At 43.9% G+C, this 27,863-nt stretch overlaps 1 long non-coding RNA gene across 1 annotated transcript in view; it reads right to left on the bottom strand.

Moving 5' to 3' along the window:
* Positions 1 to 21,028, bottom strand: part of LOC134359398 (uncharacterized) — a 97,435-nt gene extending 76,407 nt beyond the window's left edge. Inside the window, exons 1-3 of the long non-coding RNA XR_010021101.1 lie at positions 20,926 to 21,028; positions 11,379 to 11,461; positions 10,006 to 10,102 (exon numbers count right to left, since the gene is read on the bottom strand). This is a non-coding gene — a long non-coding RNA (uncharacterized LOC134359398). The remainder of the gene's footprint in view (positions 1 to 10,005; positions 10,103 to 11,378; positions 11,462 to 20,925) is intronic.
* Between the last annotated feature and the right edge of the window lie 6,835 nt (positions 21,029 to 27,863).

Below are 27,863 nucleotides of genomic sequence, written 5' to 3'. Positions count from 1 at the left end.
AGGTTCACACTTGCCCTCCACCCCTGTCCCTGGCATTGCTCTATCAGCTCCTGGTATTTGGCTTTCTCACACTCGAACGCCTCCTCAATCCGGCCTTCCCAAGGAATTGTCAATTCTGACCATTTACCTTTGTACGCCTCTCTTTAGAAACTTCCATCAAGAATCATGTCTTGGTGAGAAAAGGAAAGACTGGAAGGAATGATTAAGAGTCAATAACCATATATATTATGATCTGAGTTACAGAGCTATACAGCACAGAAACATGCCCTTTGACCCAACTCATCACAGCTGATTCATTTGTTGGAAGATATTGAAGTCGATTATTAAGGATGAGGTCTCATGATAAAACAGGTTGTAGTCAGCATGGTTTCCTCAAGGAAAAATCTTGCCTGACAAACCTGTTGGAATTCTCTGAAAAAAATAACAAGCAGGGCAGACAAAGGAGAATGTTGTGTATTTGATGTTGTGTACTTGGATTTTCAGAAGGCCTTTGATCAAGTGCCACATGTGATACTGCTTAACAAGCTATGAGCCCATGGTATTACAGGAAAGATTCTAGCATGGATAAAACAGTGGCTGATCAGTAGGAGGCAAAGAGTGTGAATAAAGGGAGTCTCTGATTGGCTGCTGGTGACTATCAGTGTTCCATAGGGGTCTGTGTTCGGACCATTTCTTTTTACATTATATGTCGATGATGGAATTGATGGCTTTGCTGCAAAGCTTGCAGACAATATGAAGGTAGGTGGAGCGGCAGGTAGTTTTGAGGAAGTAGAGAGGCTACAGAAGGACATAGATAGGAGAATCGGCAAAAAAATAGCAGACGGAATACAGCGTCGGGAAGTGTATGGTTATGCACTTTGGTAGAAGAAATGAAAGGGTTTATTTACTAAAAGGAGAGAAAATACAAAAAAACTGAAGCGCAGAAGGACTTGGGAGTCCTTGTGCAGGATTCTCTAAAGGTTAATTTGCAAGTTGAGTTGGTGGTGAGGAAGGCAAACTTGATGTTAACATTCATTTCAACAGGACTAGAATATAAAAGCAAGGATGTAACGTTGAGGCTTTATAAGGCAACATTGAGGCTTCATAAAGCACCGATGAGACCTCACTTAGAGTATTGTGAGTAGTTATCACCAACATATCACTTGTGGAATCAGAGAAGCCAACACACTGGACCACTGTCCTACTACCATAAAGAGCACTTACTGTGCCATCCCACTCCCACACTTTGGGAAGTCTGGTCACCTGGCTGCACTTCGATTCACTAGTACTGCCCACCAATAGTGAGGACTGAGTGGGTATGGACAAGGAAGATGGAGCAGCATTTACAGGACTGCTTTGAGTCAGTGGATTGGACAGTATTCATGGAATCATCAAGTCTGAATGAATACACCACAGCTGACATTGACTTCATTAAACCCTGTGTGGATGAGTGTGTGCTTACAACAACATACCATTCATAACCGAACCAAAGCCGTGGATGAACCAGGAGATTCATAGTCTGCTGAGGGCTAGACCTGTGGCATTCAAGTCTGGTGATCCAGGACTATTCAAGAAGTCCAGGTATGACTTATGGAATGCTATTCCAAGAGCAAAAGAACAATTCTGATTGAGATTAGAGATGGAATCAGATGCATGTCTGCTCTGGCAGGGTTTGCCGGCTACAAAGCAAAACCTATCATCATGAATGGCTGTGATGCTCCACTCCTGATGAGCTCAATGCCTTTTCTTCTCACTTTGAAAGGGAGAATAAAACTACAACCATGAGGATCCCTGCAGCACCCGGTAACCCTGTGATCTCTGTCTCGGCAGCCGACATCAAAACGTCTTTCAAGAGGAGCCAGAACCCTCGCTAGGCAATAGGCCCCAATGGTGTACCTGGTAGTCCTCTGAAAACCTTTGCCAGCCATCTGGTGGGGCTTTCAAAGATATTTTAAATCTCTCAATGCTACAGTCAGAAGTTCCCACCTGCTTCAAAAGGGCAACGATCATACCAGTGCCTGAGAAGAGCAGGGTGAGCTGCCTTAACGACTATTAAATGCAGCATCTCCAAGTTTGCAGATGATACGAAGCTGGGCGGCAGTGTTAGCTGTGAGGAGGATGCTAAGAGGACACAGGGTGACTTGGATAGGTTAGGTGAGTGGGCAAATTCATGGCAGATGCAATTTAATGTGGATAAATGTGAGGTTATCCACTTTGGTGGCAAGAACAGGAAAACAGATTATTATCTGAATGGTGGCCGATTAGGAATAGGGGAGCTGCAGCGAGACCTGGGTATCATTGTACACCAGTCATTGAAAGTGGGCATGCAGGTACAGCAGGCGGTGAAAAAGACGAATGGTATGCTGGCATTCATAGCAAGAGGATTCGAGTACAGGAGCAGAGAGGTACTACTGCAGTTGTACAAAGCCTTGGTGAGACCTAGAGTATTGTGTGCAGTTTTGGTCCCCTAATCTGAGGAAAGACATTCTTGCCATAGAAGGAGTACAAAGAAGGTTCACCAGATTGATTCCTGGGATGGCAGGACTTTCATATGATGAAAGACTGGATCGGCTAGGCTTATACTCTCTGGAATTTAGAAGATTGAGGGGGGATCTTATTAAAACGTATAAAATTCTAAAGGGATTGGACAGGCTAGATATAGGAAGATTGTTCCCGATGTTGGGGAAGTCCAGAACAAGGGGGTCACAGTTTGAGGATAAAGGGGAAGCCTTTTAGGACCCAGATTAGGAAAAACTTCTTCACACAGAGAGTGATGAATCTGTGGAATTCTCTGCCACAGGAAACAGTTGAGGCCAGTTCATTGGCTATATTTAAGAGGGAGTTAGATAAGGCCCTTGTGGCTAAAGGAATCAGCGGGTATGGAGAGAAGGCAGGTACAGGGTTCTGGAGTTGAATGATCAGCCATGATCGTACTGAATGGCGATGCAGGCGTGAAAGGCCGAATGGCCTACTCCTGCACCTATTTTCTATGTTTCTATCATCCAGTAGCGCTCACATCTATGGTGATGAAATGCTTTGAGAGGTTGATCATAGCCAGAATCAATTCCTGTCTCAGCAAGGGCCTGGACCCACTGCCAATTTGCCTATCGCCACAATAGCCTAGTGCAGAAGCAATCTCATTAACTCTTCATGTGGCCTTAGATCACCCGGTCAATACTAATACTTATGTCAGGCTGCTGTTTATTGACTACAGCTCAGCGTTTAATACAATCATTCCTACAGTTCTGATTAAAAAGCTCCAAAACCTGGGCCTCTGTAACTCCCTCTGCAACTGGAAGAGCACAGTCTGTGTGGATTGGAAATAACATCTCCACTCACTGATAATCGACACTGACACACATCAAGTACATGTGCTTAGCCCACAGCACTACTCTCTCTACATCCCTGACTGTGTGACTAGGCACAGCGTAATTGCCATCTATAAATTTGCTGATGACACAACTGTTGTTTGCAGAATTCCCAGATGGTGATGAGAAGACATACAGGAGCGAGGTAGGTCTGCTGGTGGAGTGGTGTCGCAGCAACAACCTGGCACTCAGTGTCAGTAAGACCAAGGAATTGATTGTGGACTTCAGAAAGGGTAAAATGAGGGCACACACATCAGCCGTCATCGAGGGATCAGGAGTGGAAAGGCTGAGCAATTTCAAGCTCCTGGGCGTCAACATCCCTGAGAATCTATCCTAGGCCCAACATATCGATGAAGTAATAATGAAGGCACAACAGCAGCTATTTTTCATCAGGAGTTTGAGGAGATTTGGTATGTCACCTGTCATGTACCCCGTGATGGGTTTAAAGAACCAGCAGAAATGGAAAACACTTTGGAGTCCAGTATTGCTATTAACTAATGGTATTTATTAGTAACTATGCAATACAGTAATATAAATGCAGATAAATCAAACAGGTTAGCAATGATTATATATAAGTAAGTGTGGAAATATATGAAAACCAAGCTTCTTCAAGTCTAGGGGTAAATAGATAGTCTTACGATGATGAGTAAAGTTCAATTCAGTCTGTGGTATTGAGTTGAGTAGTGATGGAGAGAGAGAGAGGGAGAGATTTGAGTCTTCAGGTGAGCTGACGCTGTCGATCTTCCCGTTGTCCTCCGAAATCCTTGAGAAGTCACCAACTGTGACCACAACAAAGGGGACCATTCTTCTGTGGTGGAATTATCAACCCAGGCGGGGATTGGACACACAAATAACTCCCCACCAGTCACACCCTTTTCACACTGTAAGAGCCACTGATCGATCCGCCTGATCAATCCTCCAATACCCACTTTTCCTGTGGGCTCAACAAAGATCATTCAGTGTCCAAAACCATGTGCCTCCAGGTCTATCATCTGCCCTTCTATTTATCTCCCCATGCTGAATACCAGCTGTCTCTCAAACAGCTCCTCCCTTCCCTCTCTGTAAGAATTTCCAAGCAGGCAGCGTCCTTGTGGAAAGCATAAACATGCTGTGAGCAGTCTTCGCCTCTCTCTCTCTTTTTAATAAGGTGTTTGTGTTGGGCACCTCTCCCTCTCTCTTTTCAAAAGCACAGTTCATAGAGGTAATTCAGGACCCCATCACACACCAAAGACACTCGCAAATTTCTATGGATGTGCTATGGAGAGCATTCTAACCAGCTGCATCACCATCTGGTTTTGGGGGGGGGGGGCACAGCGCAGGATTGAAATAAACTGCAGAAAGCTAAAAACTCAGCCAGCTCCATCATGGGCACTAGCCTCCCCGGCATCCAAGATATCTTCAATAAGCAATGTCTCAAAAAGGCAACACCCATCATTAAGGACCCTGCACCACCCAGAACATGCCCTCTTCGCATTGCTACCATTAGGAAGGAGGGGCAGGAGCTTGAAGACTTAATGATTCAGGAACAGCTTCTTCCCTACTGCCACCTGATATCTGAGAGGACATTGAACACGTGAACTATTTTTTCCCTTTTTGTTACTACTTATTTAATTGAACTTTTTAAATATATATACTTCTTACTCTAAATTACAGTATTATTATGCATGGCAAAGTACTGCTGCCGCATAACAACAAATTTCATAACATATGCCAGTGATATTAAACCTGATTCTGATTCTGTAAACCTCCTCTGGATCCTCTCCACAGCCTAGATAGGCGCCCACAATTATTCACAATATTTGAAATGTGGTCTGACCAATGTCTTCTAAAGCTCTATAGCACATCCATGCATTTAAGTTCGAGTCCTCTCAGAATGCTAACACTGAATTTGAAAATAGCCTACACTTTTATTCTTCCTACCGAAGTGCAGAACCCCACACGTCCCCACACTGTATTCCACCTGCCACTTCTTTGCCCAGTGTCCCAACCCGTCCAGACCCTCTGCCTCTGCAACACAACCTGTCCCTTCATAATGATATACAATCATCCTTGCACACAAGTCACTGAAAGCAAAGAGGCGAACAATCAGAAAGGCAAAGTGTTTCCATTAATCTTTATTCTTTGAATGCAGAAAGATAGAAAATCAACTGGGAAAATGGGCCAAGGAATGCAGCTGGAATTTAAGTTGGACAAGCGCAAACAAGTGATCCATTTTGTCAAGCTAAACAGATCAGGACATATACATTGAAAGGCAAAGTCATAGGCAGTGTTGTAGAACAGAGAGTGCTGGGGGTACAAGTACATAGTTCCATGAAAACGGCAACACAGGTGGTGGAGAAGGTGTATGACATGTTTGCCTTCATCCAGGAGGACAAGGAGAATTAATTTATTGGATTATTATTGTCACAGGTACAATGAAAAACTTCGTTTTGCATACAGATCATTTCATTACCTCAGTACAAGATAGTGAAAGGGAAAACAATAACTAAATACAGAATAAAGTGTAACAGTTACAGAGAAAGTGCAGTACAGGCAGACAAGATGCAAGGCCATAACCAGATAAACTGTGAGGTTGTCCACCTTATCATACTAGGAATATTTCAATATTCATGTAATTGTGAGATAGAAGCTGTCCTCAAGCCTGGTAGTCTATGCATTCAGGCTTTTGTAGCTTCTCTCCATTGGGAGGGGAGTGAAGAGACAATGTTCAAGATGGAAGGGGTCTTAAATTATGTTGAATGGTTTACTGAGGCAGCAAGAAGTATAGACACAGTCCATCGAGAGGAAGCTGGTTTCCCCAGTGTCCTGAGCTGTATCCATAACTCTCTGCTGTCACGTGACTGGACCAAAGCTGGGGTGCATCAGTATTGGCTGCTTTCTATGATGGAAAGGACATCACATTGGAGCTGCACGGAACCTTGGTGAGAACACACCTGCAATATTGTGCCCATTTCTAGTCACCATACTATAGGAAGAATATGATGAGGAAAGAGATGGTGCAGGAAGGATTTACAAAGATGTTATCGGGAACATAGAACCTTAAGACCACAAGATATAGGAGCAGAATTAGGCCATTCAGCCCATTGAGTCTGCTCCACCATTTCATCATGGCTGATCCCGGATCCCACTCAATCCCATACACCTGCCTTTTCATCATATCCCTTGATATCCCAACCAATCAGGAATCGATCAACTTCCGCTTTAAATATACCCATGGACTTGGCCTCCACCACAGTCTGTGGCAGAGCATTCCACAAGTTCACCATTCTCAGGTGAAAAAGTTTCGCCTTACTTCTGTTCTAAAAGGTTGCCCCTCAATTTTGTGGCTGCGCCCTCTAGTTATGGATACCCCCACCAAAGGAAACATCCTTTCCACATCCCCCCATTTGGTCCTTTCAACACTCAATGGGCTTCAATGAAATTCCCCCCGCATTCTTCTAAATTCTAGTGAGTATAAGCCCAAAGCTGTCAAATGCTCCTCATCTGTTGACCCCTTCATTCCCAGAATCATTCTCATGCACCTCCCCGGACTCGCTCCAATTTTTGAGACAAGGGACCCAAAACTGTTGAAAGTACTCCAAGTGCAGCCTGACTAGTGTCTTATAAAACTTCCACATTATCTCCTAGTTTTTCTTGTCTATTCCTCTTGAAATGAATGCCAACATTGCACTTGCCTTCTTTACCACAGACTCAACCTGTAAATTAACCTTCTGGGAGTCTTGCACGAGGATTCCCACATCCCTTTTGCACTTCTGATGTTTGAATTCTCTCTCCATTTAAGTAATAAGGTGGATAGTCACCATCTTTTTCTAAAGGGTAGGGAAGTCTAAAACTAGAGGGCATAAGTTTAAGGTGAGAGGGGAAGAATTAAAGAGGATCTGAGTGGCAAGTTGTTCACTCAATCGGTGGTCAGTACATGGAAGGTGCTGCCAGGGGGAGTGGTTGAAATAGTCATGCATCCTAGACCTCGGTGCTGAATGGCCCGGCTCTCATTTTTAAGCCAGCCCAATTCATCTCCTTAGCAAAGCATGGTTAAGTCAGAGAAGGCAGACACGGGAATCTAGAGCAGCATGCAAACCACTGAAGGAACTCAGCAGGATGAGCAGCATCTGTGGAGGCAGAGGAATGTTTGACGCTTCAGGACACCCTCAGTCTCTGACGCAATGGATAGTTGCCTGGTGTCCAGCCAAAGACTTGGACCATTGATCTGAAGCCATAAACTGAAATAGCACCAAAGTGGGAAATAAACATCAAATAACTAACTAAGCCTTTAACTACTGCAGCTATACTCAGCAAATGGTAACCACAAAATGACCAGGTATTCGTAAAAAACTAATCTGGTTCACTCATTCACTACTTTTTGGGGAAGAAAACTAGCCGGCCTTAGTGGGATTTCAAACCTACCAGTCGGAGTGACTCTTCACCCACTCCCACATCCCTGCAGAGTAACAATTTCCTCAAGATTAATTGGCAATGGCAATGAATAAAGGTCTTGCTAGTAAAAGCAAAGAGTTGAAGGTACCCAGTGGGTCAGGCAGCAGCTGTGGAGGCACTGGGATGGTCAACACTTCAGGTCAGGACTTGCTTTAGAACTTGAAGCTCAGCATGGAGATGGCCAGTATAAAGAGGTGAGAGGAATGGTTGAGGCAGGAGCGGGCGGAGATGAGGAGGTGACTAATGAGCAGGTGGGAGAAAGCAAGGGGTCTTGCCAGGAATGTTTCTGAATTGCCAATGAGCCCAAGACTCCCCTACAGTGTGTTTACACTCTATCAGTTCCCATTGCATCTATGTTGAAAACTAACCTTGAAGAGCAGGTGTTCGAGTCTGAGGCAATCAAAAGTCAATGTCATCTCCATAACCCGTTTCAAGGCACAAGGGGTGAGAGGCATGCATTAAGAAAGAGAAAGAGAGAAAGAAAGAGAGAGAGAGTGAGATAGAGAGGGAAGAGGAGGAAAGAGATAGTAAGAGAGAGTGAGAGAGAATCACAAGCAATGGAGAGACAGATAGACAGAGGGTATGGGTATGGGAGAGAAGAAATAGGAAAAATGTACAGAGAGAGAGTGAGACACTGAGGAAAGAACAGAGGGCAGAGGGATGGGGAGAGAGAGAGACTGAGGAAAGAACAGAGGGACAGAAAAGGGGAAGGGGAGAGAGGGACTGAGGAAAGGACAAAGGGAGAGAGAGAGAGAGAGAGAGAGGGAGAGAGAGAGGAGGGCAGGGGGGACAGGAAAGGACAGAGGAACAGAAAAAGGGAGGAGAGAGAGAGTCTGAGGAAAGGACAGACAGAAAAGGGAGAGAGAGATGGGGAGAGAGAGAGAGGGAGGGGGACAGGAAAGGACAGAGGGATGGAAAAAGGGAGGGGAGAGAGAGACTGAGGAAAGGACAAAGGGTCAGAAAAGGGGAGAGGGAGAGAGAGACTGAGGAAAGGACAGAGTCAGAAAAGGGGAGAGGGAGAGAGAGACTGAGGAAAGGACAGAGGGACAGAAAAAGAGAGGGGGGAGAGAGAGAAAGAAGGGGAGAGAGAAAGAAAGGAAGAGAGTGCATGGAGACAGTCTGAAAGAGAGAAAGATAGGGGAAAGAGAGAGAGAAAAGAAGTTATCAGCAACTACACAGTGTCCTCTGAAAAAAAATTGCTGTGGTAAACTGTTCCAGGAGAATGAAACTAAAACTGTTACATGAGCAAGATACTTACAGCTTGTGTTTTGTTTTAATGAATCTTAATCTTTAGGTTCCAAAGTTGTTGAGGCTGCAGATGAGGTGAGTACGTGCAGTTCTGAGCGTGTCTGCTGAAAGCCGTCTTGTAAGCCAGATCATTGTGCAGACTCTGAAGTCGTTACACATCCGTCTCTCTGGCTGCTTTGTTTGTGTGAGTATGTGTGTGGGCACAGTGTGAAATACCATCCAGATCCTTAAGCCAGGAGCACTTAAGCCCAGTGATAGTGGCAGTGTAGGGAGGGGAACGGATCTATTGGAATGCTTGACAGGGGTCAGTCCCACCTCCCTACTCATCCTGATCAAAGTGCCCCTCTCCTCCCACATACTCCAACCAATCGCTCACCCAGCACATCTCTACACCCGACCCACACAGACTGTGAAGTTTGCGATATGGATTTTCACATATTTCCACCATTTGACTCTCAGTAAGAACCATCTGAAGAGAGGGCTTACCAGCTAAATCCATGCAACACCACTGGTTGGCCCATGGCTCACTGGAGCAGGACAACCTTGGTTATCATTTTATTACTGGCGTGCTGAGATTTATTGAGAGACAGTGCAGAACAGGCCCTTCCAGCTCTTTGAGCTGAGCCACCCAGTAACCCCTGATTTAACTTTAGCCTAATCACAGGACAATTTACAATGACAAATCAACCACCAACAGTATGTCTTTGGACTGTGGGAGGAAACCCATGCGGACAGAGGGGAGACATACAAACTCCTCATAGACAGCAGCAGGGATTGAACCCGGGTCGCTGGTAAGCACTGTGCCACCTGCTGCCTCAGACCTTTTGTTTTGTGTGCCTTCCAGGCAGGTCATTCCATAATTCAAGGTAGCAAGAAGAAAACAGAATGCAGAACATAACATTACAGTTACACAGAAGGTGCAGAGAAATAAAATGCAAGGGCCACAACTGAGTAGATTGAGAGATCAAGAGTTTACCTTTCAACATATGAGAGATCCTTCCAAGAGTCCTGTAACAGCAGGATTGAAACTGTCCTCAAGTCCAGTGGCACATGCTCGCACACTTTTGTATCTTCTGTCGGATGGGAGAGGGGAGAAGAGAGCATAATCAGAATGGGAGAGGGGTGAAGAGAGAAAGATCAGGATGGGAGAGGACCTAGATTATGTTGGCTGCTTTCCTCAGGCTGCGAGAAGTGTAGACAGAGTCAATTGAGAGGAAGTTGGACTGGACTATGTTCACAGCTCTCTGCAGTTCCTTGCAGTCTTGAACAGAGCAATTGTCTGACCAAGCTGTGAAGCAGCTGGATAGGATGTTTTCTATGCTGTATCTGTAAAAATTGGTGAAGGCCATCAGGGATGTGCCAAATTTTCTCAACCTTTCAAAGAAGTAGAGGCATTGGTGTGCTAGAGTGGAAGCTTTGAACATTACTGCACTGGAAATATAAGAAAGCCACCCACATCCCAAAGCCTCTTTCCTTGCCTCTCGTTTAGAGTTTGCATCAGGACAGGCAATTTAGAGTAACGTGTTGCCTGTCCTGCTGCAGAACATTCCTGTACACAGTGTACTGTGAGCTGAGCAAGAGGTTCACCCAGGAAGACAGCAATTCTTGGCTCCAGATCCCCCTCCACATCTCCAACTCACAGGACTGCAGCGTAACCACAAATTATTAACATCTTTATTACATGAGACAATTCTGCACAATCAAAGCTGACTGCCAGTTTTGATTAAATTATGTACAGTAGTTCAGATTCAGTGAAGATTAGGTCACTTGGATTTTGCAGTGCATTGGTGAGTGATGCAGATTTTGAGATTCACGTTAACGCATTTCAAAAGGATTATACTGTCTGAGTATGAATTATGTCTAGTTAGAGGTAATGGCATAGATTTTAACTGCATAGATTCAATGGGTTTAAGTTTGGGGGAGAGCTGACTCACTATTGATGCATTTTACACCAGACCATTGAATAAAAATTAACCCAGCAGTGCTCATTAAGTGTCCCACCTCTGTGAATGGTGACCCAATTGCCATCCACTGGTATCGAGGTATAAAGGTAACATTAACTGCCAAGAATTTCTTAAAGTTAGCCGGCATTGCCTCTCCAACTGATCAATGAAAGATATAGAGTCACAGAGTCACCAGCCATGGCAACACACCCTTTGGCGCAATTCATCCATGCCAACCAGGTTGCCAATCTAAGCTACAGCTAGTACCAGGTAAATTGGAGTTCACCTGGATTGAATAAGCTTCAATAGACAGAAATAAGACCTTCAACATATCTTCACATAAAAATGGAACTGCAGGGTTGTTGCAAAAGACTCTCCTTCAAAGAAAGGAAGTTGCCATCCTTACCCAGTCTGGTCTACATGTGACTCCAAGCTGTGGCCCTTTGCATTGTGCAGTATATGATCACTTTTTCCAGTGATGTTCACACCCTGTCAATGAATAAATAGCAGAACATAAGAAATAGGAGAAGAAGTAAGCCATTTGGTCCATTGAGCCTGCTCCACCATTCATCAAAATCATGGGGAACATCAATTTCCTGCCTATTTCCACATCTTTTGATTCCCCTTATATTCTGAAATCTATCCACTTTTGCTTTGAATGAACTCAGTGACTGTGCCTCCACAGATTTCTGAAATAAAGAATTCTCTATATCCTTTGTGGCCTGGGACTGAGAGTCCTGGTTCTCGACGCCAGCTACGGAAAATGCTCTCTCTTCATCCAGTCATAGAATCGTACAGTCATACAGCATGGTAGTAGGCCCTTCAGCCGAACTGACCCAAGCCGATCAAAATTCCCATTTAAGCTAGACCTGTAGACAGATTGTGAGGACTGGTGAGTGAATCAATGGGGTCTCTCACCTACCCATCCAGGATGTATAGCAGAAGTGCTGTGTTCACAGAGGCCCTGGCATTATCAAAGGCCCCACCCAACTGTCCTTCTTTGACCTTGTACCATCAGGCAGATGTTAGGCTGGGCAACAGCTTCTTCCCCAGAGCCATGAGACATCCTGCTACCACCCAGTACATTCTATTAATACTGCACCAGTATCATTATACATGTTTTATATCTAACTATATGTCGTACAAGTACTTTATGTCAACTTATATACTTACCAAATACTTTTAAAATTTTATGTTAATATTATTTAAGGTGCTGTATGTGAAATATGTACTGAGTCTACACCTTGGTCCCAGAAGAACGTTGTTTTGTTTAGTTGTATACATGTGTACAGTTAAATTACAATAAACTTGAATGTGAAATTGAATTTGATTTGCCTGGATTTGGTCTTTCTCCCTCTAAACCTTTCCCTTCCATGACCTTGCCTAAGTATCTTCTAAATGTCGTCAATGTACCTGCCTCAATGACTTCTGGCGGCTAATTCCAAATACTCACCACACTCTGGGTGAAAAAGTTGCCCCTCAGGTTCTTATTAAATCTTTATCCTCTCACATTAAATCTATGACCTCTAGTTCTTGATTCCTCGACTCTGGGAAAAAGACTGTGCACATTCACTCAATCTATGCCCTCATGATTTAACACACTTATATAAGTTCACCCCCCATTCGCCTGCGCTCCAAGAAAAAAATGAGCCAAGCTGCTCAATGTCTCTCCATAGTTCAGTCGCTTGAGTCCAAGCACCATCTTCATAAATCTCCATTTCATTCTTTACAGCTTAATGACATCACTGCTATAGCAGGGTGACCAGAACTGAACATAGTGGTCCAACTTCTCACCAACTTCTTGTACAACTGCATCATTGCAACTTCTATAGTCAATGCCCTGGTCGATAAGGTCTGACAAGTCTCAAGCATTTCCATATTTTATAAGTTTCAATCAGATCTCATTTCATTTCTGATAAGGACCTACACAGTCCAATCAATCTCTCAATTTCTCCTTCCGGTAAAAAAATTCACTCCCCCCTCACCTCTTCTTCTATTCCCCACTTTGGCCCCTTACCTCTTCTCACCTGCTTATCACATCCCCCTGGGTTCCCTCCTCCTTCCCTTTCTCCTATGGTCTACTCTCCTCTCTTATTAGATTCCTTTCTGTTCAGCCCTTTACCTTTCCAACCTACCTGGCTTCACCTATCACCTTCTGGCTATCCTCCTTCCCCTCCCACCAACTTTTTATTCTGTCGTTTTCCCCCTTCCTTTCCAGTCCTGATGAAGCGCCTTGGCCCATTTCCATAGATGCTGCCTGACTTGTTGAGTTCCTCCAGCATTTTGCATGTGTTGTTTTGAACAGGGTGGAACTGGTTTCCTTGGAGTACAAGAGGCTAAGAAGTGGCTTTATAAAGGTTTTACAAATCATATGATCATAAGGGTCATTGATAAGGTCACTATCTTCCTCTGTAGGGGAAAATAAAACGAGAGGGCATAGGTTTAAGGTGAGAGAGGAAAGATGTAACGGGAACCTGAGAAGCAATTTCTTCACATAGAGAGAGGTGCGTATATGGAACAAGTGGTAAAGGTGGGAACAATTACATTCAAAAAAGACTTGTACAGGTACATGGATAGGAAATGTTTACAGGGATATGGGCCAAATGCAGGCAAATGGGACCAGCTCTGATAAACACACACAAAATGCTAGAGGAACTCAGCAGGCCAGGCAGCATCCGTGGAAAAGAGTGCAGTCCACGTTTCAGGCCGAGACCTTCTGCCTGGCCTGCTGAGTTCCTCCAGCATTTTGTGTGTGTTGCTTGGATTTCCAGCATCTGCAGAATCTCTCGTGTTTGTGATTGGATTACTAGCTCTGACAGACAATTTGGTCAGCGTGGATGACTTTTCATGCTGTGTAACTGTAACATACCATCTGTCTTCTTAATTACCTGCTGGGCCTGCAAGTTAGCTTGCAGTAATTTATGTACAGGGATACATTTCCCAGTCTTTCCTAATTTAACAAATTACCATTTCTGTTAAAGCTACCTAAAAGGGGATAATCTCACACTGTGCCCCTTTCACTACTCAGTTAACTTTCCCTCAGCATTTTTCTCATGTTCCTTGCAGGGACGTGATCTTCCAGGCTGAACCAGCAGTAGTTACCCGTCACTAGTTGCCTTCCTGAACCACTGCCGTTCTTTAGGAAAGCAAACGCCCATCCTATTGTTCCCCATAGCTACAGTCCTCCAGTTCAGGCAACACAGAAACACAGGAGAGAGCAAATGCAAGAATCTGGAGTTACACAAGAAGTGCTGGAGGAACTCAGCAGGTTGAGCAGCATCTATGGGGGGGAAGTGGGTAATCAACATTTCAGGCTAAGACATTAAATCTTGACTAAATCATGGAGGAAAGCATTAGAGCAGGGGTTCCCAACCTGGAGTCCATGGACTCTTTGGTTAATGGTAGGGGTCTATGGCATTAAAAAGGTTGGGAGCCCCTGCATTAGAGGGATACACAAGTGTAAAGGTGCAAGAACAAGGGGTGGGCAAGAACTACCAAGCAATAAATGGATCCTTGTGAGGAGGAGGCATTGCCAGATGGGGGAGATGATGGTGGTGGCAGCAAAGGATTGCAGGTGATGGAATTTGATAGAAAATAAAGGTGGAGCCTGGATGAAAATAAAGGAGATGAGATGGGCAGATGGGACCATTGGGGGGAGGGGACGCAACTATAAGGAGTGTGTGGGTGATGGGGCAGATGGAGGAGGTGGTGAGGGGAAAGAAGCTGGGTGATGGGGATTGGAGGGTAGGGTATTGGAGGAACTGGATAGATCAGGAAGAGAGGGAAAAGGGACAGGAGGGAACAGTTTACATGAAATTGGAGAATTCAATGTTCATGCTCTCAAGATACTGTTGACCTAGGCAACATCCTGGTGAATCTCCTCTGCTGTGATATCCTTCCTACAATAAGGTGACCAGAACTACACACAATGGTCCATATGTGTAAAGCTGAAATGTATCTCAGGGTAGTAATATGGTGACATCTACTGCACACACTTTGATAATGAATTTACTTTGAACATTGAATATTCAGCCTCTTTTGTGAAATTGCAATGTAATTCCTCAGAAACAGATTGCCCGATTTCTAAAGACAAGCGTGCCATGTGGGCGCCACTGTAGCACTGGGGTTAGCACGACTCTAATACAGCCTGGGGAGTTCCAGGGTTCAGAGTTCAATTGTGGCACCATCTGTAAGGAGTTTCTATGTTCTCCCCGTGACCTCATGAGTTTCCTCGGGGTGCTGCGGTGTCCTCTCACAGTCCAAAGATTGTACATTATCCTAAGATTAAGCTAGGGTTAAATAGGTGGATTGCTGGGTGGTGTGACCCTTAGGGCTGGAAGGACCTGTTCTGCACTGTCTCTCAATAAGTAAAATAAACATTAAGCTTTCGTCACCACCCTGTTTTTCTGTGTTTCTCCTTTCAGGGAACAATAGATTTGGAAACCTCGGTCTATCCATTCATCAACATTCTGTACTTCCTTTATATTTATTGTACAACTCCTACCCCTGTTTGACTTCCCAAAATCATAGAATCCAATATTCTCCCAACTATGTTTGCAGGCTAACATCTCGATAATCCATATTGCCTCTCTCGCTCCTTGGGGGCCCTGTCTTTCTGTTAACATTCTTCCTGCTTATACAGGACCTCAATGATGACCATCTCTTTCCAACCCATCACTACTTGTTACCATGTTACATGTTACAATCTCAAGTTCTTTGACAGTTCTGTCACAGGTTGTGATCTCAGGTCACAGTCATGATCGTATTGAAACACAGAGCAGCCTTGAGGGGTCGAGTGGACTCCCCTTGCTCTTTCTTTCTTGGACACTCGGACAGGTATATGGATTTATTTAGTTTATTTATTGAGGTACAGCACAGAATAAGATGTTCTGGCCCCTCGAGCCAGGCCGCCCAGCAAACCCCAGGTTAACCGGAGCCTAATCACAGGATAATTTACAATGACCAATTAACCTACTAACTATAGGTCTTTGGACTGTGGGACAAAACTGAGGGAAATCAGTGCAGTCACGGAGAGAACATACAAACTCCTTCCAAACTCCATCAGTGGGAACTGAACCTGAGTCGCTGGGCTGGCACTGTAAAGCATTGTGCTACCCACTGCACTACCGTGATGCCCCTAATTCTTATTAGGAAGTTATTATTGTATTAGCATTTAGTGGGGTACATTCTTGTTGCATACCATTCCCTTGCTGCTGGTTTACTGGATAGATTAGATGTGTTGGCGACAGGTACTTAGCAAACTGAGTTAATTCACAGCTTACACATTTCCAATTTATACATTATATTTCCGAAGTGGGAATTTTTTTCTCAGTTAATTCAAACACACAGCAATGCAAGGGGAGCCAAGAAAATGCGTAAGGTTCTCCAAAGAGTAACCATGGGTTCGGTGGGTCAAATTACAAGCCCACTGCCAGGAAAAGTATTACTAGACATTTATCCATGTGGGATCCCTTCCAGGAAAGCAGAATCTATCCCAGACCACATGGCCCTGGCACACATCACATCATTGACTGCAATGTCAAAGGAATTTCTATCAAGAGAAAGTAAAACTAGTCAGAAGGAGAAAGTAAATCGATAATACTTTTGGTTTAAGTAGATTTATTCAGTAATAAAGAAAGTAAAACAAGACATATGGAAGTGATTAGTGAAGGGAATCAGGTGGTTCATATATGGAATAGCAGGAGTCAATACAGAACAAGAACAGATCAAGGGGTTAGTGTAATGTATGGATCTATTTCTTTTAAAGCAATGACCCCCCCCCCCCCATGCCATGTTAGCACTACATATTGATCTGTGGTCTGTGCATGTGCTATTGTCTACACCATGCACATTGCTCTCTCTCTCTCACTGCGATGTGAATTCATCAGTTAAAGCCATCACCTACGTGCATGCTTTTATTTAATTGCTATGTAGTTGTGCACAGACACAACAAACTGGTGACGAGTACGAACCTGAACGTCAGAGAATATCACCGACAGTTACGGGACAAAACAGTGAGAGTTAAACAGCACGAGAAGGCCGTCACAGACGCTAACAAATGCATGAGTACAGTGCCTATTAACAGTGAAAGAAACACTGAATTTAAAGTGAAAATAACATGGCAATGGTTTCAGTCAGGAAAGATGATGAATCTGATAGCACTAATGAACACTGTGAGTTGTATATCAAGAGGGTTGAGCTGTATTGTAATGCGAACAACACGGAGAAGCAAAAGAAAGCCCCTACACTTCTTAGCTTATTGGATGCAAGGTCTCTTACACAACCTAGTAATCCCTGAAAAGCCAGCAAGCAATATGTTCGACAAAATTGTTACAATTTTACAAAATCACTTGAGCCCTAAACCACTGGTTATAGCTGAGAGATTTAAATTTTATAAAAGGAACCAGTCAAAAGATGAAAGAATTTCTGAATACATTGCAGAACTATGCACTTTACCAGTACTGTGATTATAAGAGATGGACTTTCTGATCCAGTAAGAGACAGGCTTGTATGTGGCATGCATAGTCAAAGCACTCAAATGAGGCTACTATCTGAAAGAGACCTAACCTTAGAACGGGCATTGACCATTGCAATATCATTAGAGATTGCAGCAGGACTACAGAAAAGGAGGTTAGAATGTGAAATGCATAAACTGTCCCTGAATGGTGCAAAAAGCCAAAGATGTTATCGATGTGGCAGATCTTCCCATGATGCAAATAACTGTTGGTTCAATGAAAAAGTCTGCAGAAAGTGTCACAGAGACAGAATGTGCAAGGCAGACAAAAAGCACAACCAAGTGAAGAGTCTCAAACACAAAATTAAGTAAGTGCATAAAGTTACCAAATGTAAAACAGAATCAGACAACATAGAGTCTGACAAAGGTAAACTGCCACGCCAAGAACTGCTTAGTATAGCTGAAGCAGATCACAAAATCATCTGGATCACAATAGATGTGTCTGGTGTAAAATTGAAAATGGAGCTGGATACAGTGTCAGCTTTGTCCATAATTCCAGAGGCTGACTACAACAGGCTGTTTTCTAAGATACCAATAGAGAAGACCACAGTGATGCTGCAGACTCACACAAGCAAAAAAATGTCTCCCAAAGGCAAACTGAAAGTAAATGTGACGTATGGAGGCCAAACACAACAGTTAGAGCTTTATGTACTGAAAGAGTGGAGGGCCAGAACTTTTCAAATGTGGATGGTTGAGAAAAATCCAATAGACTGGCACTCAATCTAAGCTCTCAGTGTGACATCAATAGGCAATGCAGCCCAGATGGTAGCACGAACCAGAGACTGGCACAGCTGCTTAATGCTAATGAGAGAGTGTTTGAGAAGGGGATTGGTAAACTCAAAGGCATGAAGGCCAGAATTGAACTGGATGAAACAGCAACACCAAACTTCTATTAAGCGCGTCCAGTGCCTTACGCACTATGTCCTAAAGTGGATGCTGACTGCAGAGCTTGGAGCAATCTGGAATTCTGTCCGTGGTTGAGTGGAGTGACTGGAACACGCCCATTGTCCAGATGAACAAGAAAGCAAAGGCCAGAGCCGTTCATATATGTGGTGATTTCACGGTGAGCATCAACCCGGTGTTGCGTACTGTGCAGTATCCCCTGCCACAAACAGAAGACATTTCCCATCTTTGGCAGGTGGGGAGTGATTTTCAAAGATTTACTTGTCACAAGCATATTTGCAAATGGAGACTGAGGATTCAAGCAGGAGGTTCCTCACAATCAACACTCACAAGGGACTGCTCTAGGATAATCGTCTTGTTTTTGCAATTGCATCGGCTCCAGCAATTTGGAAAACAGCAATGGACCGGGTGCTCCAACATGGCAGTGCTGGCTCGAAGGGCCAAATGGCTTACTCCTGCACCTATTGTCTATTGTCTATAACCCAGGAACACAATGTTACCTTGATGACGTCATCGTGACTGGCAAAAATGATGAAGAGCACCTCCAGAACCTTGGTAAAGTGCTTACTAGACTGAGTGAGCATAGTCCGTGTGCAAAGAGAGAGAAGTGTGAATTTTTCAAGAATGAAATCTTATATTGTGGGCATGTCATTGACAGGCATAGCTTACATAAGTCGCAAGAGAAGACTGAAGCAGTGCTACAGGCACCCAAACTGGAAAATGTGTCACAACTCAGGTCATACGTGGGTCTTGTAAACTACTATCACTGGTTTCTCCCAAACATTGCTACAGTGCTGCACCCCTTGAACACACTGTTACAGATGGGAACAAAGTAGGAGTGGTCAGAAGGATGCGAAAAAGCATTCAAGGAAACAAAGAGACTAATAACATCTGATGAACTGCTCACCCATTATGACCCATTCCTGCCCATCAGACTAGCATGCCATACTTCCCCTTGTGGCATTTTGTCACACATTATGAAAGATGGATCTTAATGCCCAATCGTGTTTGGTTCAAGATCACTAACAAGTGCAGAACACAACAACGCACAGATCGACCGAGAGGCCCTTAGTCTAGTATGGGGAATAAAGAAGTTCCACCAGTATCTCTATGACACTAGTGACAGATCACCAGGTCCTCGTGTCCATTTTCAATCCCAGGAAGGGAATCCCAGTGATGACTGCTACCCGGTTACAATGTTGGGCACTATTCCTAGGAGCCCACTTTTATGACATAGAGTTCAAGGGTACCAAACATCACAGCAACGTGGACAGCTTGTCACATCTTCCACTATTGGCATCTGAAGATGAAAAGCCTTCATACCATGACCCAGCAGAAGTATTCTACACCACACTGGTGGACAGTTGCCGGTAACAAATTCCAAAATACAAAGGGTGGTAAGGGATGACCCAACATTGTCAAAAGTCTGAAATCATGATGTAAGGATGGCCAGCTCATGGTAACCCTACATTTCCAGAGTTCTCAGTGAGATGAGACCAACTGTCAGTATGTCAAAGAACCCTGATGTGTGGATCTTGTGTTGTGGTTCCCTCTAAACTGCACACCAGAGTGTTAGAGGATCTGCATGAAGGTCACCTGGGTACATTAAAGATGAAGAGTCCCGCCCAGAGCTACATGTGGTGACCAGGAATAGATAAACAGATTGAAGACTTGGCCAAAAGCTGTTCAGGATGCCAAAAAGTTCAAAATGCACCCCAAAGGCACCATTACAACCAGGGGAGTTGCCATCATCAAGTGCATATTGACTTTGCTGGACCACTCACGGACTCCATGTTTCTGATTGCTGTGGATGCTCATTGAAGTGGCCAAAGGTTATACCAATGAAGTCAACCACCTCAGCAAAGACTGCCTCCACTCTGAGGATTATCTTCACCAACAACAGCTTACCAGAACAAATTGTGTGTGACACCAGACCACAAAACATGCCAGAAGAATTCTGATAGTTCATGAAAAATGGCATCAGACATTTCAAGTCAGCTCATCACCACCCAGTAATGAATGAGTTTGCTGAAAGGTTTATCCAAACCCTCAAGAAGTCCGTTAAAGCCATGGACAAGGAGGACATTTCTCTACAGCACGAAGTGAACAACTTCCTTTTTGTGTATTGGACCTCTGATGACAAATCAAGCACTTGCAATGCTGTTCATGAGCAGGAATCTGAGATCTCGCATAGACTTCCTGAAAGCAGACCTACAGAGGGAAATGCAGAATAAATAGTTAATCCAGTGTCAAGCAAAGCAGCAAAGAGATTCGAGATTGGACAGGAAGTCCTAGCTTGTGATTACCAAGAAGACAAGTGGATACCGATAGGATAGCTGCAAGAACTGGACCACTGATATACACAGTAGATGTTGGAGATCAGACATGGAGACGTCGTGTGGACCAGATACTCAACCAAAGAACGCACCTGAGTTGATTGCATCCAACAAGACAGACACATAAGTCACCGGATTTGCGTCACTGACAGCAACATGACACCAGAAACTGAAAACGTTGTCTTAGACAAGACACCTACCAAGACTGATGCCACTCCACAGGTCCAGAGGCATGACGAGAACACTATCGTTGACAAGACACCTGCCAAACCTGGTGCCACTCCATGGGATTAGAGGTACCAACCTGAAAGAAACAGAGCATCACCCAAAAGACTGAATCTTTAGAACTGTGAAGTTAGTTATAGAGTGTTATTGTGAAAGCATGTTTATTTGGAATGTGCATTATGAAGGGGAAATTGAAATGTTTATACATGTACATTTTGATGCTACATTAATTTAAAGGGAGAGGAAGTGTAATGTATGTATCTATTTCTTTTAGAGCATTGACCCTCCCCCCCCACAAAGTCCTATGTATTGATCTGTTGTGTGCACATGTGCTGTTGTCTACACATGCACATTATTCTCATTCATATTCTCTCTCTCTCTCTCTCTCTCTCTCTCTCTCTCTCTCATATGAATACACCAGTTAAAGCCATCTCCCACATGCATGCTTTTATTTAATTGATCTGTAGTTCTACACAGACACAACAGTTAGGGAGCTTATTCCTAGAATAGTGGATACCTGGGAGTGATTGATTACAGATCAGAATTTAATCTGGTTGACCCATTATAGCAAGGATGTGGAGGCTATGCAGAGGGAGCAGAAGAGGTTTACCAGGTTGCTAACTAGACTAGAGGGTGTGTGCTATAAGGAGTCATTGGACAAACTTGTTTTCTCTGGAACAACAGAGCTCAGGCGAGACCTGATAGTAGTTCATAAAATTATAAGAGACACAGACAGAGTACTCAGCCAGTATACTTTTCCCAGGATCAAAATGTCTCATACGAGAGGGCTTGCATTAAAGGTGAGAGGGAGAAAGTTCAAAGAGATGTGTGAGGCAAGTGAGGGGCAGGTGCCAGGGATGGTGTTGGAGTCAGCCATGACAGAGGAGTCTAAGAGACTTTGATAGGCATATTAATATGCAGAGAATGGTGGGATATGGACCATGTGTAGGCAGAAGGGATTAGGTGTCATTAGTTCAGCATAACACAGCGTACCAAGGGGCCTGTTCCTGTGCTTTACTGTTCTATGTTCTTGAGGGACTCTGCAAATTTAAATATGGAATAATGGATGCACAAATGATTACAGACTGAAATCTAACGGAGGGTGATCGAAAGCAGACCAAGTGAAGCTGAATGATACAAGTGATGCTGGCTGAGTGAGGATGTTTAATTACTGCTGAATTGTCTGATGTAAGTGAACATAAGGGCGATGAATGAGAGAGTAGAAATAGTGGGCACAGACACAGCATGTGTTGAAATAAAAGGAAATACCCAGCTTGCCTCACGGTATCTGTGGAAGGAGAGTAACTGAGAAAACTTTACAAGTTGATTGAAACTTGCCTGTTCTAACACAAACTGGAAAGACTTTTTATCTGAAATAGTGTTTCCTAATTAGTAGAAATCAGTGGTGGTTCCAAGGTGCTATAACACACCAAGATGGAAGATAGGATCCTGCCCCAGGTTGAAAACCTGCACTGGGGCTGGTTTTGACATGAAATATCATAGAACATGGAACAGTATAGCACAGGAACAGACCCTTCAGCCCTCTTGACTGCACTGATCATGACACCAGCTTAATCTAATCTCTTCTGCTTGCACATGACCTATATCCCTCCATTTGCTGCACATTCATGTGCCTGTCTAAAAGCCCCTTAAATACCACTATCATATCTGCCTCCACCACTACCCTTAGCATCCCATTCCAGGCACCTACCACTCTCTGCGTAAATAAAAACTTGCTCCAACATTACTTCTTTAAACCTTAAACACAAGCCCTCTAGCCTTTGACATTTATATCCTGGGGAAAACTCCTCTGACTATCTACGTCTCTCATATTTTATCCACTTCTATCAGCTCACCCATAGCCTCCAACGTTCCAGAGAAAACAATGCAAATTTGTCCAAACTGTCCTTATAGATAATGTTCTCCAATTCAAGCAACACCCTGGAGACCCACTTCTGCACTCTTTCCAAACTCTCCACATCTTCCTATAATGTGGCTACCAGAACTTCACACAATCCTCTAAATGCAGCCTAACCTAGCTTCTATCCAGCCACATCATGGTTTCCCCATTTTTATACCCAATACCCCAAATGATGAAAGCAAACATATAGATCAACAATCTTCTGAGGAATCAGCGGACCGAGCAATATCTGTGGGAGGAAAGGAATTGTCGCCCATCTGGTTAAAACTCTACAAAGATACCATAGGGCTTCTTTACCAACCTCTCGACTTGTGTTGCCACTTTCAGGGAGCCATGGGCTTGCATCTCAAGATCCCTCTGTACATCAATGCTCCGAAGTGTCCTGCCATTTACATTGTACTTTCCTCATACCAATTCCCAAGTGCAACACCTCACACTTGTCCAGTTTAAATTCCACTTGTTGTTTGTCCACCATATTTGAAACATATCTCTAACCTACTTTATTTTTGATAACCTTCTTCACTATTCAGAAATCCACCATTTTTTTTTGTTATCTACAAACTTACCAATCAACTCACCTACACTTTCATCTGTCTTCTATGGCCAAACAATTTTGAATTCAATCTAGCAAATCTCCATGGATCCCATGTGCCTTACAGTTCTGGATCAATCAGTCATGTCAAAATCTTTACTAAAGTCCACGTAGACAATATCCACCGACCTACCCGTAGAAACCATCTTTGTCACTTCCTTTTAAACAGTTTGGTTACCATGGACAAATTAATGATATTACTCTCTGAATTCACGAGCTCCTTCAAAAACTCAAGCAAGTTATCAAGTTTGAAGACATGACCATCCCTGCACTAAGCCATACTGACTGTTCTTAATTAGTCCATGCTTTTTCCAGATGTGAGTATATCTAATTTCTAAAAACCTTCCGTGATAATTTCCTGTGATGGGATGTAAGAAGAGTTGTGGCCTGACGTCATCACAAATGGTGCACATAATGCAAAGCATGTAATGAAAAAACCATTCAATCTAGTGGGTCTATGCCAGATACTGACAGAGCAATCCAATTAGTTCTATTTCCCCATACCCTTAAAATACATCCTTTCTCTCACCCACATCGACAGCTCCCACTTAATTCTTTTGCAATTTACTTACACTGAAGGATAATTTACAACAGCTAATTCACTATGTATGTCTTTGGGATGTGGGAGTAAACCGGAGCATCTATAGTCACGGGGAGAACATGCAAACTCCACACAGACAGCACCTGAGAACAGAATCGAACCCGGATCTCTGGTGCAAAGAGGTAGCGGCTCTACTCACCGTGCCAGCATGCCATCCAGCCTCTAAGCTGCTGCTCCACGCCAAGACTCTCTGGGTGGCATTGGGAGCAGTGCCATTTATTATAATGATTCTTTGTCCTTCTGGGATACAGACTGTATGGGTGAGCTTCCCGCACCCTCAGGGAGGTAGACAGCCTTTACCCTCCTTCTGGGAACTTTTGATGGGCCACACAGGCGGCCTTTAGTGAGTTGGGTAAACACTGAAGGCAGTGGTAGAAACCCGCTCTGCCACCAGAACCCATAGACACACCACACAGAAAATGCATTCAAATCAGGGTGTGAATGACTTCGCCTGGTGGTTATGATGCTGGGCTAACAACTCAGAGAGCTGAAATCCCACATTGTGTAATTAAGCATAACATTAAATCTGGTCGGCTCTGGTTTGGCAAGAGTACCTTCGCCAAGAGTGAAAACTGGCAGCTTGTCAGGTTAGCATGGGAGAAGGCTGTTTGTCATTAACTCAAGAACAATCCAGTTAGCAGGATTCCCTGTAGCCATCTCTGCAATATATTCTCATTCCTATGTGAAGACTCCTGTTCAGTTAGCACCCATTCACCCTCCAGACGGTACGTACAGGCATACAGCATGGAATCAGCCCTTTGGCCCAACTGGTCCAAGCTATCCCATCTAGGCTAGTCCCTTTTGTCTGTGCTTGGTCCATATAACTCTGAACTTTCTGCTACCTATCCAAGTGCCTTTGAAATGTTGTTAATGCATCTGCCTCAACCAATTCCACCAGCAGCTCACTTCATATATTAACAACTGAGTTGACATTCAGATCCCTATTAAATCTTTCTCCTCTCACCTTAAACCTATGGTCTCTAGGTTTTTACTTCCTAACCCTGGGGAAAAGTCCCATATTCTGCTCCCTTTCTATGACCAGTTTGCCTTAAGGATGTTCCCTCTCCCTGCTGACTCAACAGTGAGGGTGGAGGTGGATGGTAACTTGGGGAGTTTAAGCTGGAGTTGCAAGGGAATGGAAACCAAAACACCAGAACTCATAATGGAGTGGAATTATGACACTGTAGCCATTCCTGAGAGTTGGTTGCAGAAGGGGCAGAACTGGCAGCTCAATATTCTGGGTTCTGCTGATTTAGACATCATAGAATGGGAGGGATTAAAGGAAGAGGAGTGGCTTTACTAGTCAGGGATAATGTCACAACAGTGCTCAGACAGAACAGACTGGAGAGCTTGCCCAGTGAAGCTTTATGGGTAAAACTGAAGAATAAGAAAGGCATGACCACATTAATGGGATTATCTTATAGACCATCCAACAGTCCATGGGATTTAGAAGAGCAAATTTGTAGAGAGATCGCAGACTGTTGCAAGGTTGTGATAGTAGGTGTTTTTAACTTTCCACATATTGACTGGGACTCCCATACTGTAAAAGGGTTGGATGGGATAGTTTGTTTATATATTTATTATTTATTGAAATACAGCGCAGAATAGGCTCTTCGAGCCACACCACACAGCAATCCACCTATTTAACCCTAGCCTAATCATGGGACAATTTACAATGACCAATTAACCCACTAACCGCTATGTCTTTGGACTGTGGGAGGAAACCAGAGCACCTGGAGGAAACCCATGTGCTCACAGGGAGAACTTACAAATTCCTTACAAGCAGCTGTGGGAATTGAACCCGGATTGCTGGTACTATAAAGCGTTGTGCTAACCACTATGCTACCATGCTGCCTCTGTATTCAGCAAGTTTCCTTAATCAGTACATGGAAGCCCCGGCTGGAGAGAGTGCGATATTAGATCTCATGAGTGTGGGCATGTGGCCAACTGGTTAAGGCATTCGTCTAGCGACCTGAAGGTTGTGAGTTCGAGCCCCAGCCGAGGTAGTGTGTTGTGTCCTTGAGCAAGGCACTTAACCACACATTGCTCTGCGGCCACATTGGTGCGAAGCTGTATCAGCCCTTGCCCTTCCCTTGGACAACATCGGTGTCATGGAGAGGGAGACTTGCAGCATGGGCAACTGCCGGTCTTCCATACAACCTTGCCCAGGCCTGTGCCCTGAAGAGTGAAGACTTTCCAGGCTCAGATCCATGGTCTCGCAAGACTAACGGATGCCTTACTCTATTAGAGTATGAGACAGGGCAAGTGACAGAAGTATGTCAAGGGGAATGCTTGGCATCTAGTGATCATAATGCCATTAGTTTCAAAGTAATTATGGAAAAGTAAATGTCTGGTCCTTGGGTTGAGATTCTAGGTTGGAGAAAGGCCAATTTTGATGTATCAGAAAGGATTTGCGAAGTGTGGATTGGGACAGATTGCTTACTGGCAAAAATGTTGGTGGTAAATGTAAGGCCTTCAAAAGTGAAATTTTGGAAGTACAGAGTTTGTATGTTCTGTCAGAATAAAAGGCAAGGATAACTGTCATGAGCCCTGGGGCCCATTGCACCTGTATTTGTTAATTGCTGTTTTTTTGTTTAATCGTGTCAAGTTTATTTTGACTGGCATGGGTTTTCCACATACTGTGTATACTTAAAGCAGACTCCCAATTAGTTCTTATTGTGAGGTCCTTGTGTTTTCAGAATGGCTCGTCTCACAGTGTTACTTGTTTGAGCCACCGACATTCTGTTGGAATTCCTACAAGTAAACTCTTGTTTCTGTCTCTACATGGGAGTCTGTCATTCCTCCACACCTAGGTTCAGTCATCTTTTAGCACACACCGTGACAATAGGACCCCAGCATAAATGGACCCAGTAGAGGTTCAAGCGAGTTGGATGTCAGTCAGCTGGAGACGAGGATGCCTTCCATTTTCAGTGCCTGTCCCGAGGCTACGCTTCAAGTTTCCTGAGGCTACCTTCTGAGTTTCTTGAGTCCACATTCCGAGCTTCTCTAGTTTATGTTCAAGGTTGTCAATGTTTCCTGGAACTCCCATGGCCCTCCAGGTTTCTGAGGGCTATTCCATGTTCCTGAGTTTGATTCTATGTTCCCGAGTTCTATGCAATGTTCCTGAGTTTACCAGTCTTGTCTTGAGAGCGTCAGATCTGTCTTGCATTTGCCAACCCAGTCTCGAGAGCGCTAGATCTGTCTCAAGTTTACCAGCCCTATCACAAGACCATCAGGTTTGTCTCGAGTGTACCAGCCTCATGTTCCCCAGGGCACCCTGGGGCATCAGTTGCTGGCCTTAGGGAGTGAGGTACTGTCATGAGCCCTGTGGGCCTGTGCACATATTTGTTATTTGTTGTCTTATCTGGAGTCATTAAGCCCTTGTGTTTTCGGTTTAATCTTGTCAAGTTTATCTTGTCTAGCATAGGTTTTCCATGTGATCATTTAATGTGGACTCCCAATTAGCGCTTATCGCAGGGTCCTTTCATTTCAAAAACGATTCATCTCACCTAGTGACAACAGTATGTGTGCACTGAATTAAGTGGAAGCAAACTTGAAGCTATTCTAAGGATAATAAACTACCCAGTCCAGTTTGTTGTTCATTGTTTAAAAGAAATAAAATAACTGTCAATAAGAACTTTCACCTCCTCCAGATTTGATCGTTTTCACTCTTGTTCATCTGCACTCTCATAAAACACACATAGCAGGTAATGAAGAATTTTCTCACTGGTGCTTTTGCACACTGTCCATATGTGACTTGCCTTAAAAAGTAAAGTTTCCAAATATCACTCCGCTTCTT

The sequence above is a fragment of the Mobula hypostoma genome, chromosome 2 (genome assembly GCF_963921235.1).
Source record: "Mobula hypostoma chromosome 2, sMobHyp1.1, whole genome shotgun sequence".
Classification (NCBI taxonomy): Eukaryota; Metazoa; Chordata; class Chondrichthyes; order Myliobatiformes; family Myliobatidae; genus Mobula; species Mobula hypostoma.
The sequence above is the reverse complement of the archived record's forward strand: the minus strand, read 5'-3'. Positions and strand labels throughout refer to the sequence as shown.